This window comes from Hipposideros armiger, unplaced genomic scaffold (genome assembly GCF_001890085.2).
Source record: "Hipposideros armiger isolate ML-2016 unplaced genomic scaffold, ASM189008v1 scaffold_116, whole genome shotgun sequence".
Lineage (NCBI taxonomy): Eukaryota > Metazoa > Chordata > Mammalia > Chiroptera > Hipposideridae > Hipposideros > Hipposideros armiger.
This window is the reverse complement of record NW_017731466.1, coordinates 3,134,953-3,145,381: the sequence shown is the minus strand read 5'-3', so window position 1 is coordinate 3,145,381 and position 10,429 is coordinate 3,134,953. Positions and strand designations below refer to the sequence as shown.

General features: G+C 36.8%; 1 protein-coding gene across 2 annotated transcripts in view; it reads left to right on the top strand.

The window, feature by feature from the left end:
• The window catches only part of MAP4K3 (mitogen-activated protein kinase kinase kinase kinase 3), a 58,813-nt gene that overhangs the window by 717 nt on the left and 47,667 nt on the right, over window positions 1-10,429 (top strand). The window contains exons 2-3 of one of the 2 annotated variants that reach the window (XM_019647825.1): window positions 5,806-5,864; window positions 7,139-7,201. The gene's annotated coding sequence lies outside the window, so the exon portion shown is untranslated. The remainder of the gene's footprint in view (window positions 1-5,805; window positions 5,865-7,138; window positions 7,202-10,429) is intronic. The other variant, XM_019647826.1, reaches the window with a different exon arrangement.

The window sequence follows — 10,429 nt, the reverse complement described above, 5'->3', positions numbered from 1 at the left end:
TTATTGTTTGGAAAGAGGTGCAAAATTCCTAAAATGGTCAGAATAGAATAAATCAGGGCAGTGCATCTTAAACTTTTATGTGTGTGTAACTCACCCACAGAGTTTGTTTAAATGCAATTTCTGATTCAGTAGATCTGGGATGGGACCTGAGGTTCTTTACTTCTGACAAGCTCCCTGGTTATATATTGGGTTGTCGGATAAGTCATGACGCATTTTTGCAACGAAAAACAGAAAAAATATGTTATGACTTTTCTGACAACCCAATACATGCTGATGGTGCAAGTGCCGTACTTTGAGAATCAAGGAGAGATAGAGGTCTGCAAACTGGCTTAGCATCTGAGTACCTGAGAACCTCTAAAAATGGATTCCCAGGCACCACTTCTCCACAGATCCTGATTCAGTAGGTCTTGGGTCAACCTAGGAATCTACCTTTAAAAATCACTTGTCATGTAATTCTTATGGACAACCAAGCTATGTGCTCACTGAGACAGACCATTGATTCATTCACATGGAATCCAGTAATGTCACTAACCAGTGATAAACTGTCAACAGGAATCTCTGGAATCATAGTGCTTTAACTCTTTCTTTTCTCCTTGGAAGCCTTAATTTTCTATGACTTAGAATGCTATTTTAGTGCAATCAGGCTTATGATAACACTTCTCTGTGAGCTGAAGATTTATCCTTAGGGACCTGAAATCCAAAATGACCTTAGCGACATTAGGTAATACGATAACTTAAGGTAGTTACTGTTAAGAAACTGTTCCCAATTTTTGGCTAGATTGGTAATGACGATAATAATACATTTCATACTTTAATTAAGATGAATCCATCTCTTCATCTTAAAAGTTAAGTAGGGTCAGACACTGTTACCGTTTAATAAAAAACAAAAATGAAATGAAGAATGAATAGATTTCATTCTATTAGTGTATAGAATGTGGGGTGGAGTCATACACTAAGTTAACAGCAAACCCTGGGTCTGTTGACTTCTAGCCTATTGGTCTGTCACAAACACTGCTCCCTTTCAGAAACCACCTCAGCACACTGGTGTGGCCTTTAAACCGGAAATCCTTTGTGAAGCTTCCTTTGATGTTTTATGGTAGTGCATACACTGTATATTAAGTTCTTGGGCAGTTTTGTGCTGGTGCTACCTGGAAATACTCTTAAAATGAGGAAACTCTTGAAAGAAAGTATGATGCATGTACAAAAAGCCTGGGACTGGGATTTGGTACTTTGTTTGCCAACAATTAGTTGTGTGACCTTATAATGTTACCCTTAAAGCTCCCTCTGAAGTCACATGATTTAAATTTGCTAATGTCACCCAAAAGTATTTTTCTGAAAATGGCAACCTTAGTACATGCGCATTTCCCATTATTATTTTTTTAATGTACAGGAAGTAATGGCAAGATGTCTTTGTCATTTCTTTAATAATACAAAAGGCGATCAGAGATTGTGGTTGATTTACACAATTTAGTGTTTGATACTGCTGAAAATCTAATTTAAAGTGCTTTTTATCTTGTTATCTGATTCTATTAAAAAATTATATTTTTCAGGCCCTTTATTGCAAAGTACAGTTACTTCTGGATCATCCTTTACTAATATGAGTGATTCTTAACTCCTAACTGTATATGCATGCATATGCTCTTTGAAACTAGAGTCCTATACCCCAATTTTCCTGAAATTCTGATAGTGCCCTCATTTTGGTGGAGCAGGTAATACATGAGAGACATCTTCCATTCTTGCCTGTTTGTCAGTAAGAAAGTTGTCATACCCCTTTAGTATTTTAGAAAAACATAGTTGAGGTAGCAACAGGATTGAAACCATTTTTAATAATGTGTGGGTTTGATATGAGAGGCTTTTAAATATTATGCAATGTTCTAATATCTGATTTCTTAGGATGTTTTATGATTTCATGTGAGATATATATAATAGTAATGCTGTTGACTATAAAGACAGACTATATAATTTATTTTAGTAATTGTATGTATTTGTTCCTCTTGATAATGTTTTATGTTTATAATTATGTGGTATCTCTCCATGCAACCAACATATATGTAAAAACTGACTCATTTGCAGAAAGACGTTACTCTTTCCCTCTTAGGAGGCCCCCTCTGCCTTCAGTTATATGTGATGAGCAAAGACTTGCTTTAAGAAGACATCCTTCTGGGGCTCTGCTTGTCTCCCACAGTAGGATGAGTTTTGACTCATAATGGCTAATGAAGGGTCAGCGAGTGATAATGTTGGAGCTGATCAGAGAAGCTAAAAAGTAGTTTTCATGTGGATATTAAAATGTAAATTTATGGTGTGTGGCTTGACAGACATACTTTCAAAGAGATGGTAGAGGAAACAGATCAAGACGAATAGACAATTACAGATAAGTAGAAATTTTTGACATTATTAAGAATATCATAAACAGCACTGTAGCCCTGTGCTGCTTCAAATAATTGACCAACAATTATTTGAACAGGAAGATCCTGTGGCAGAAACTTGTCATAACTTTAGGGAATCTGAAGAGAACAGAAGAGTGACACCAGTGTAAGGCGTGAAGAATGAACCTCCATAGGGACTTTGCTGTAGGGGCCCCCCATTGTGGGAAGGTACACCCACAGAATACAGAGTCAGGCTCTGTGGACAGAATACAGGGGTACTGAGTACCTGCTACAGTCAGGGTTCAGTGCTTGTTATGACAGTTACTCTAAGAGAACATCCCTGCACCCCTGCACTCAGTGATTATACAGTCACTTGTGATAATAACACAAGGCAGAGGGATGCACAAAACTGTCCTCATGTAACTTTATTAAAGTTACTATTTGAGGGCTGGCTGAGTGGCTCAGTTGGTTAAGAGCTCGCTCAGGAGTTTGAGCTCTGAGCAACAGCGGTTCTATGCCCAGCTGGAGCCGAGCTGCCACTGGGCTGCCAAAAGGTGGCAGGATGGTTCAGCTAAAAAAAAAAAGTTACTATTTGATGATGAAGTTGCTATTTGATGATAAGTGTAGACCATAGATGAGAGCCATTCAATAGGTGATCTTATAGGGCTGTGTTTCTCAACCTTTTTACTTATGCCTCCTATTAAGTATTCAGATCTCATAGTCTGCTATAATTGGTATTAACATTCACAATCATACACTAAGCTAAAATCTAAACAGTTCTAAAAGTGATTACGCTTTGCAGTTTCACTCATTTCCCTACCTTGATTGAGAATTACTGTTTTGGCTGAAGCTCTTACTCGTTGAACTGTAATGTATTTGGGACTGTCTGTTTTTCTTCTTTTTAATGCTTTATATTTGTGCCTTTGCTTTTATCTCAGTGGTCTTTAATGCTGTACCCAGGTTATAAAAGCAGATAATGATATATAGAAATGAAAAGATAAAGGTGGTTGAAACATTGAATCCATTAGAATAGCAAGGAAAAAGATGACTTGTAGTATAGTTGATTTATGTCTGCTCTAGCTAGTTTATATTGGGTTGTTGGAAAAGTCATGACGCATGTTTGCAACAGATGGCACTAGTTCATTTTTGGAAGTACCAGAGTCATTCGCATCTATTTTATTGCTATGTCATTTGACAGCTGACAGTTCTAGCTTCATTCTTAAAAATAAAATTGAGCGATTTGGTTGAGTTTTGGAGACTTTACAACAAGTTGAAGATGGTAGACCAAACTGTGCATTTTTGCCATATTTTACTGTTTTACTTCCATAAAGGGAAGAACGCGCATCAAGCTTGTGAAAAGTTGCATAAAGTTTACGGTGACAATGCTCTCCAAGAACGTTAGTACCAACGATGGTTCACGAAATTCCGTGTTGGTGATTTTGATCTCAAAAATGCTCCTCTGTCAGGGAGGCCCACCGAGGTTGATGATGACAAAATAAAGGCATTGATCGAGTCAAACCGACGTTACACGACACAAGAGATTGCAGAAACATTGAACATCCATCATTCAAGCATTCACGATTACCTGAAGAAGCTGGGATACATAAGCAAGCTTGATATTTGGGTTCCGCATGAACTCAAAGAAGTTCTTTTGACGGCACATATAAACATCTGCAATATGCTCATTAAACGTGAGGAAAACGATCCTTTTTTTAAGCGACTGATAACTGGTGATGAGAAGTGATTGTTCACAACCATGTGGTACGCAAACGGTCTTGGTCCCGACATGATGATTCGCCTCAAACGATATCGAAAGCAGACATTCATCAGAGGAAGGTTATGCTCTCAGTGTGGTGGGATTTTAAAGGTGTCGTGTTTTTCGAGCTCCTACCAAGGAACCAAACAATCAATTCGAATGTGTACTGTCAGGGGTTTTACAGTTTGAACGAATCCATCATCCAGAAACGTCGAGAGCTTAATTGTAAAGGAGTTGTGTTCCATCGCAACAACGCGAGACCACACACAAGTTTGATCACCTGTTAAAAATGATTGGAGCTTGGATGGGATGTGTTGCCACACCCGCCATACTCGCCTGACCTTGTGCCATCAGACTTTCCACTTGTTTAACTCTCTTCAAAACTCCTTGTGTGGTCAGACTTCCACTTGTTGCACTCTCTTCAAAACTCCTGAAAAACGTTCAATTCAGATGAGGCTGTAAATCAGCACCTTGTTCAGTTTTTCGCAAATAAAGGCATGTCCTTCTATGAACGAGGAATTATGAAGCTCAGTGAGAGATGGCAAAAGGTTATCGAACAAAACGGGCAATATATCATTGATTGATTTTTGTTCTTTATATAAATAAATGACCTTTAAAAAACATAGGGCCAGCCGAGTGGCTCAGTTGGTTAAGAGCTCGCTCAAGAGTGCGAGCTCTGAGCAGCAGGGTCGCCCATTCGATTCCCAGCCCGAGCTGAGCTGCCATTGAGCTGCCAACAGGTGGCAGGATGGCTTAGCTCAAAAAAAGAAAAGCAAAAAAAGAAAAACATAGACAAAATACGTCTTGACTTTCCCGACAGCCCAATATAACAAATTATCCCCAAGTTTAGCAGCTTAAAACAATAAACACTTATTTCACACATATTCTGAGGGTCAGGAATTCAGGACAGCTTAGCTGGGTGGTTCTGGCTCAGGGCCTGTCGTGACATTACAGTCAGAAAGTTAGCTGGGCTGCAGTCCCCTGCAGGCTTGCCTGTGTTGGAGGGTTTGCTTCCGAGCTTGTTCGCATACTGTTAGTCTGAGGCTTCAGCTCCTACCCATAGGCCTCTGCCTAGGGGGCTGCTCGCAGCAGGACTGCCCCAGAGCCTGGGATCCAATAGACAGAGCCCATGACGGAAGCCTGACCTTGGCAGTGATACACCATCACTCTGCCCTGTTTATCTGGTTACATAAACCAACCCTGGGGATGTGGGAAGAGACTACACAAGTTTACGATCATCATGAGGAGACAGGAACCATTAGAGGCCATCTTACAGGCTGGCTTCCAAAAGTACTCCTCCTCAATTGCTGTCTGCCCACCTAAGTCCCCAGTTAAGATTGTCTATTTTATGCTGGGTCACAATGAAGTAGCAAGTTAGATCCTGAGTATAACATACACCTAATTCTGCTAATTATCTTTTTTTTCTTTTTTTTCTTTTTTACTATGGAAAAGGCCTATTTAACAGGTTATGCTTTAAGAGCTTAGACTTTCTTGGGCTCTTTCTGGCTAACAGATTCTTTATTTAAATATTTGGATTGTGATTAATGTATGGTAGATAGTAAAATTAAATGTGTTTTGCCATGGAGTAACTTTTAATATTATATTATTAAGAATATAGAAACAAAACAAACAAACAAAAAGAATTTAGAAGGAGATCATAGCTTTGCTTTTTTTCTTTTTCAGTTGGCCAAGTAAAATTTGATCCACCTTTAAGGAAGGAGACAGAACCACATCATGAACTTGTAAGTAGTGTAGTCTTGGAATGTTAACACTGAAAATAAATGTTTTTAATTAGTCTTTATGATATATTGTAACTGACTTAAAAAGTTAGTTACTAATATTTTCAGTATTAGCATTTGGGGAAATAGAAAGGTAAGTAATTCTGAAATTCAGAATAAATAAATCTGTGTTGCTGAGATCGAATATTTTCAAAATTATTTAGGAGAAACTTACTAGTTTCACCATTCTCTGATTAAATGTTTTTAATGCTGGTCCTTTAATTTTTTTTCATTTTCATTGTTCGGGTTTTGAGCAGCTTTTTACGTATGTGTTTATTAGGATAAATGCCATGGTTGTAAACTAAAATGTTGGACTAATAAAAGCACATCTTCTCACTAAATTTATGGGCAGCCTTTTAAGAGTATAAGCTAGTTTTTTAAACATCAGGGTAGAGTCACATCTGTTTGGGGAACTAAAACTGAGGTGAGACTAGGCACACATACTAGATCAAGTTTGTCATTCATTTAAAGCTTGCTAACTGTATGGACATTTTTTTGTTGTTGATGTTTTATATACTCCTTCCTAGATATATGGTAATATATTAGATGCAGTCAGTCTTAGAAACAAAATGCTTTGCAAATATTGGAGATCTTAATATTCTGTGGAAGAATAAAACACAAGACTTAAAAAACAAACAATTAATCCAAATGAAATTACTTTGCCAGAGCTCCAGATTATGTTACATTTTTTTCTTTTCTGTTTAATAATGAGAAGAAAGTAACGTTAATAAGTAATAAGGATAGAAGTGGGAACTTTCTTCTTATTTTAACCCAGTTGATCAAAAGCATACAAAGGGAGCCTTAGCATTTAATTTTTGGAGTTATTCTAATTCAGTTTACCAGCATGGAGGAAAGGATTGTTAAAACAAAATGCTTTATAGGATCATATAATACGAAAGCCTGACATTTATGTACAGGATGGAGACGGTTAAGAATAAAAAGTAGTCATGATTTTTATACATGCTAATTGTATTTTGTTAAGGCAGTTTGATTTGATTTGCTATTTCTCTTTTTAAGTTGGCATTGCATGTATTTAAATTCTATACTAATTTAGTAACTGCGTTATGCAAAGTTGTTTCAATGTTGCTTTTTTAGATGCTTCTTAATATGATTTGACTTTGCCTTAATAAAATTACATTAGCAGGACTTAACTTCACTTATGAAAGTTTCCCTTTGTGAATTTGTGGCTTTTAGTCTTAAGTGTAAATAACTTGGGTTTCTTGGTCTCTGCTAAACAGCCCGACAATGATGGTTTTTTGGACAGTTCAGAAGAAATATACTACACTGCAAGATCTAATCTGGTATTTCTCATCTTCTGATTTTCTTTGTCAGCATTGTTTTAGTCTTGTTTGTTTTATTTTTTAACTCAAACATTTTGTCCAATTTTAATGAACTAATTTAAGTGTTGTTTTATAAGTTCCTGCCATTTAGCAAGTGTCCTTTTATAAAGGATTATAGCAAGCTTTTCCCCTAACAAGTTAAATAAATATATCTACTCAAAGATATTATAATGTAATAAAAATATTTTTCCTTTTTTTATGAAAAACATCTAATTTTTTCACCCAAATGTGTTTTAAAGCTATATTTTCCTATAAAAATGTCCAGTTTTAATATGACTTGTTTTAATGAACTGGAAACCATCCATTTATACATATCCATTCATATATAAAACTATTCATATATTGCATATATAATATATATGTCATTTTAAGAAATAATTTAACCCAATTAACATTGAAATTAGTCTCAGATGAAATTTTAATTTTGTAGCATTATGTAGTAACAACTTTTCTCAGGCCAGTATTTGGATTACAAAGCCTCCTTGAAGTAATAAATATTAAGACTGTCTTACCAGTAGGTAAGAAAAGATGGGACATTAACCCTAGTAAATATTAAATAAATAATACGTTTAATAGTTGCTATTAGATAAATAGTTCTTTCTGCTTCTGTAGCTGGCCAGAGCCCTTAAGTTGCTGCCATATTACTCCTAGATTCCACTTTTCTGCCATTTCAGTGGAATTTTCATTCTCTTTCCTTCCTCTCTGCTTCAATAACAATACCGCTTTCAATTCTGGTTAGTTTAAATGATTCTTTACATAAATTCTTAAATATATGCCCTATAACATTTGTAGAACATGAAAGAAATTGTACGCATAATTTCTCTTTTAGGGAAGTTGCTGTCTTGATGGGCATAAAATTATAAACTCTTATAAACATATAAACTCTTAGCCATGCAACAAAATAGATAGTGGATTGCCAAAACTTTGCCAGGTGGTGACTTGTTGGTGAGGAGAGCCTAACATATAATATAGGTACCATAGAAATCAGAGAAGGAGAAAAGCTTGTGGGTTAATGTAGCTTAATGGTTTCTGGGAGAGACTAAGACTGATTTCAGTATTATGTCAGAACCATTATAGATTCTTCAGGAAGAGAATGGATATATATATATATACACCTTTATGCTTCATGGGAATTAATGTTGGAACAATGATTGGCACAGATCACAGTTTTGAGAGATGGCAGATGAAGAGCTGAAATTAATGAACTGGTCATACTACTACTGGAATTATGGGGTTAACTCAGAAGAGGAAGATTAAAGTAATCAAAAAGAAAATGATAGATGAACCCATGAGATTTCATGTGTTCCCCAGCCAGGACTGAATAAAAAAAAAAAATGTAGAAAACTGGTTACCACCATGGGTGATGCCTGTGTTTTGCAGTCAAAGGTAGAACCAACACTCGAAGTGGGGAAAAAGCACTGGAAAGCTAGAAAAGGCAGTTGATGCTGTTATAAAAGAAAGATTCATCTGTGGCCCAGAAAGGCCAGAAAGGATGAGGCTTGACAATCAGCCACCTGAGAAAGCAAGCGAGAAGAAATGTCTGAAGAAAACACAGTTGGTGATGTTTGAATTGAAACTTTCTTCAGAATCAGACATGTAGCCAAAATAACAGAGAAATTTATTATGGAAATGAAAGAATGCAAAAACAAAAGTTTAAATTAATATTTTCCAGAAAAGACAACTACAGCACCAGAAACATAATACTTTAGAGTTCCAAGTATTCTTTTCTGTACCTATATGGAACTAGTAACTTGAGTAGTAACTAGTAACTTGAATAAGTTAGTATGGCTGTGTTCCCTAGAACTAGCCCCACCCCACTCCAAATAATCAGGAGTTACCTATGATAGAAGAAGCAGTTGACAGGGGATCTTGTGACAAAGGCGGGCTTTAGGGACAATTGTGGATAGTTCTGGCAAAAGAAGAATAAATGAAATATTTATCATTTATAAAATCAACCTTAAATAGCTCACTTCTAATGACAATAAAAGCTAACACCCAGAAGTTTTTATATACCAGGCATTATTCTAAACACTTTAAATATCTTAAATCATAATTCTTGTTTTACAAATGATGGGGATTGAAGGTACAAAGAAGCTGAACAATAGCAGAGCTGGGATTTGACCTAAGCAGCCTGGCTGAGGAATTCCAACCCAAACCCACTATGCTGTATTGCCCATACCCAACATTGTTGATATTTCAGTTTCCACTAATCCTGGGCTTGCGCTTGCGCTGTCTCCTTTTAATCAACATATATTTCATAATTATTTTTTTATTGTGGTAAAGTATACATAACATTAAATTTACCATTGTAGCCATTTTTAAGTGTATAGTCCAGTGGCATTAAGTACATTTGTATGGCTGTGCAGACGTCACCCCATCCATCTTCAGAACGTTTTCATCTTCCTAACTAGCAACTTTTTAGCCATTAAACATTAACTCCCATTCCCCCTACCCCCAGCCCCTGGCAATCATCATTCTATTTTCTATCTCTTTGAATTTTTCTGTACTCTAATTACCTTATATAATTGGAATCAAATTGGAGTATTTGTCCTTTTGTGATATATGCACCCGTATGTTCATTGCAGCATTATTTACAATAGCCAAGATATGGAAGCAGCCTAGTTGTCCATTGATAGATGACTAGATAAAGAGGGGTGTGTGTGTGTGTGTGTGTGCATTCACACACACACAATGGGATATTATACACAATAAAGAATAAAATCTTGCGATTTGTGACAACATGGATGGATCTAGAGGGTATTATGCTAAGTGAAATAAGGCAGAGAAAGACAAATATATGGTTTCACTTATATGTGGAATCAAAAAGCAAAAACAGGCCAGCCGAGTGGCGCATTGGTTAAGAGCTTGTCACGTCCAGCGTGGCAAGGGCAAATGGGACATGAGAGGGGCGACACAGATTATAAATAAGTGCTCATGAGACCAAGGTCAGATAGGAACGAGACCAAAGGACACAGCCTGTAAGACTGAGCCCCGAATCGGGGCTTCGTATGGCTTTTTTTTTAAGATTTTTATTGGGGAATTGGGGGATGGGAACAGCACTGGGAAATTGGGGGAAGGGGAACAGACAAGTTGCTGTCGTTTTTTTTTTTGTTCTTCAATCTAGTTGTGGAGGACGTTGCTTCACTGGCCCAAGTTGGCACCATCATTGCTCTCTTCCCGGGTGAGGCA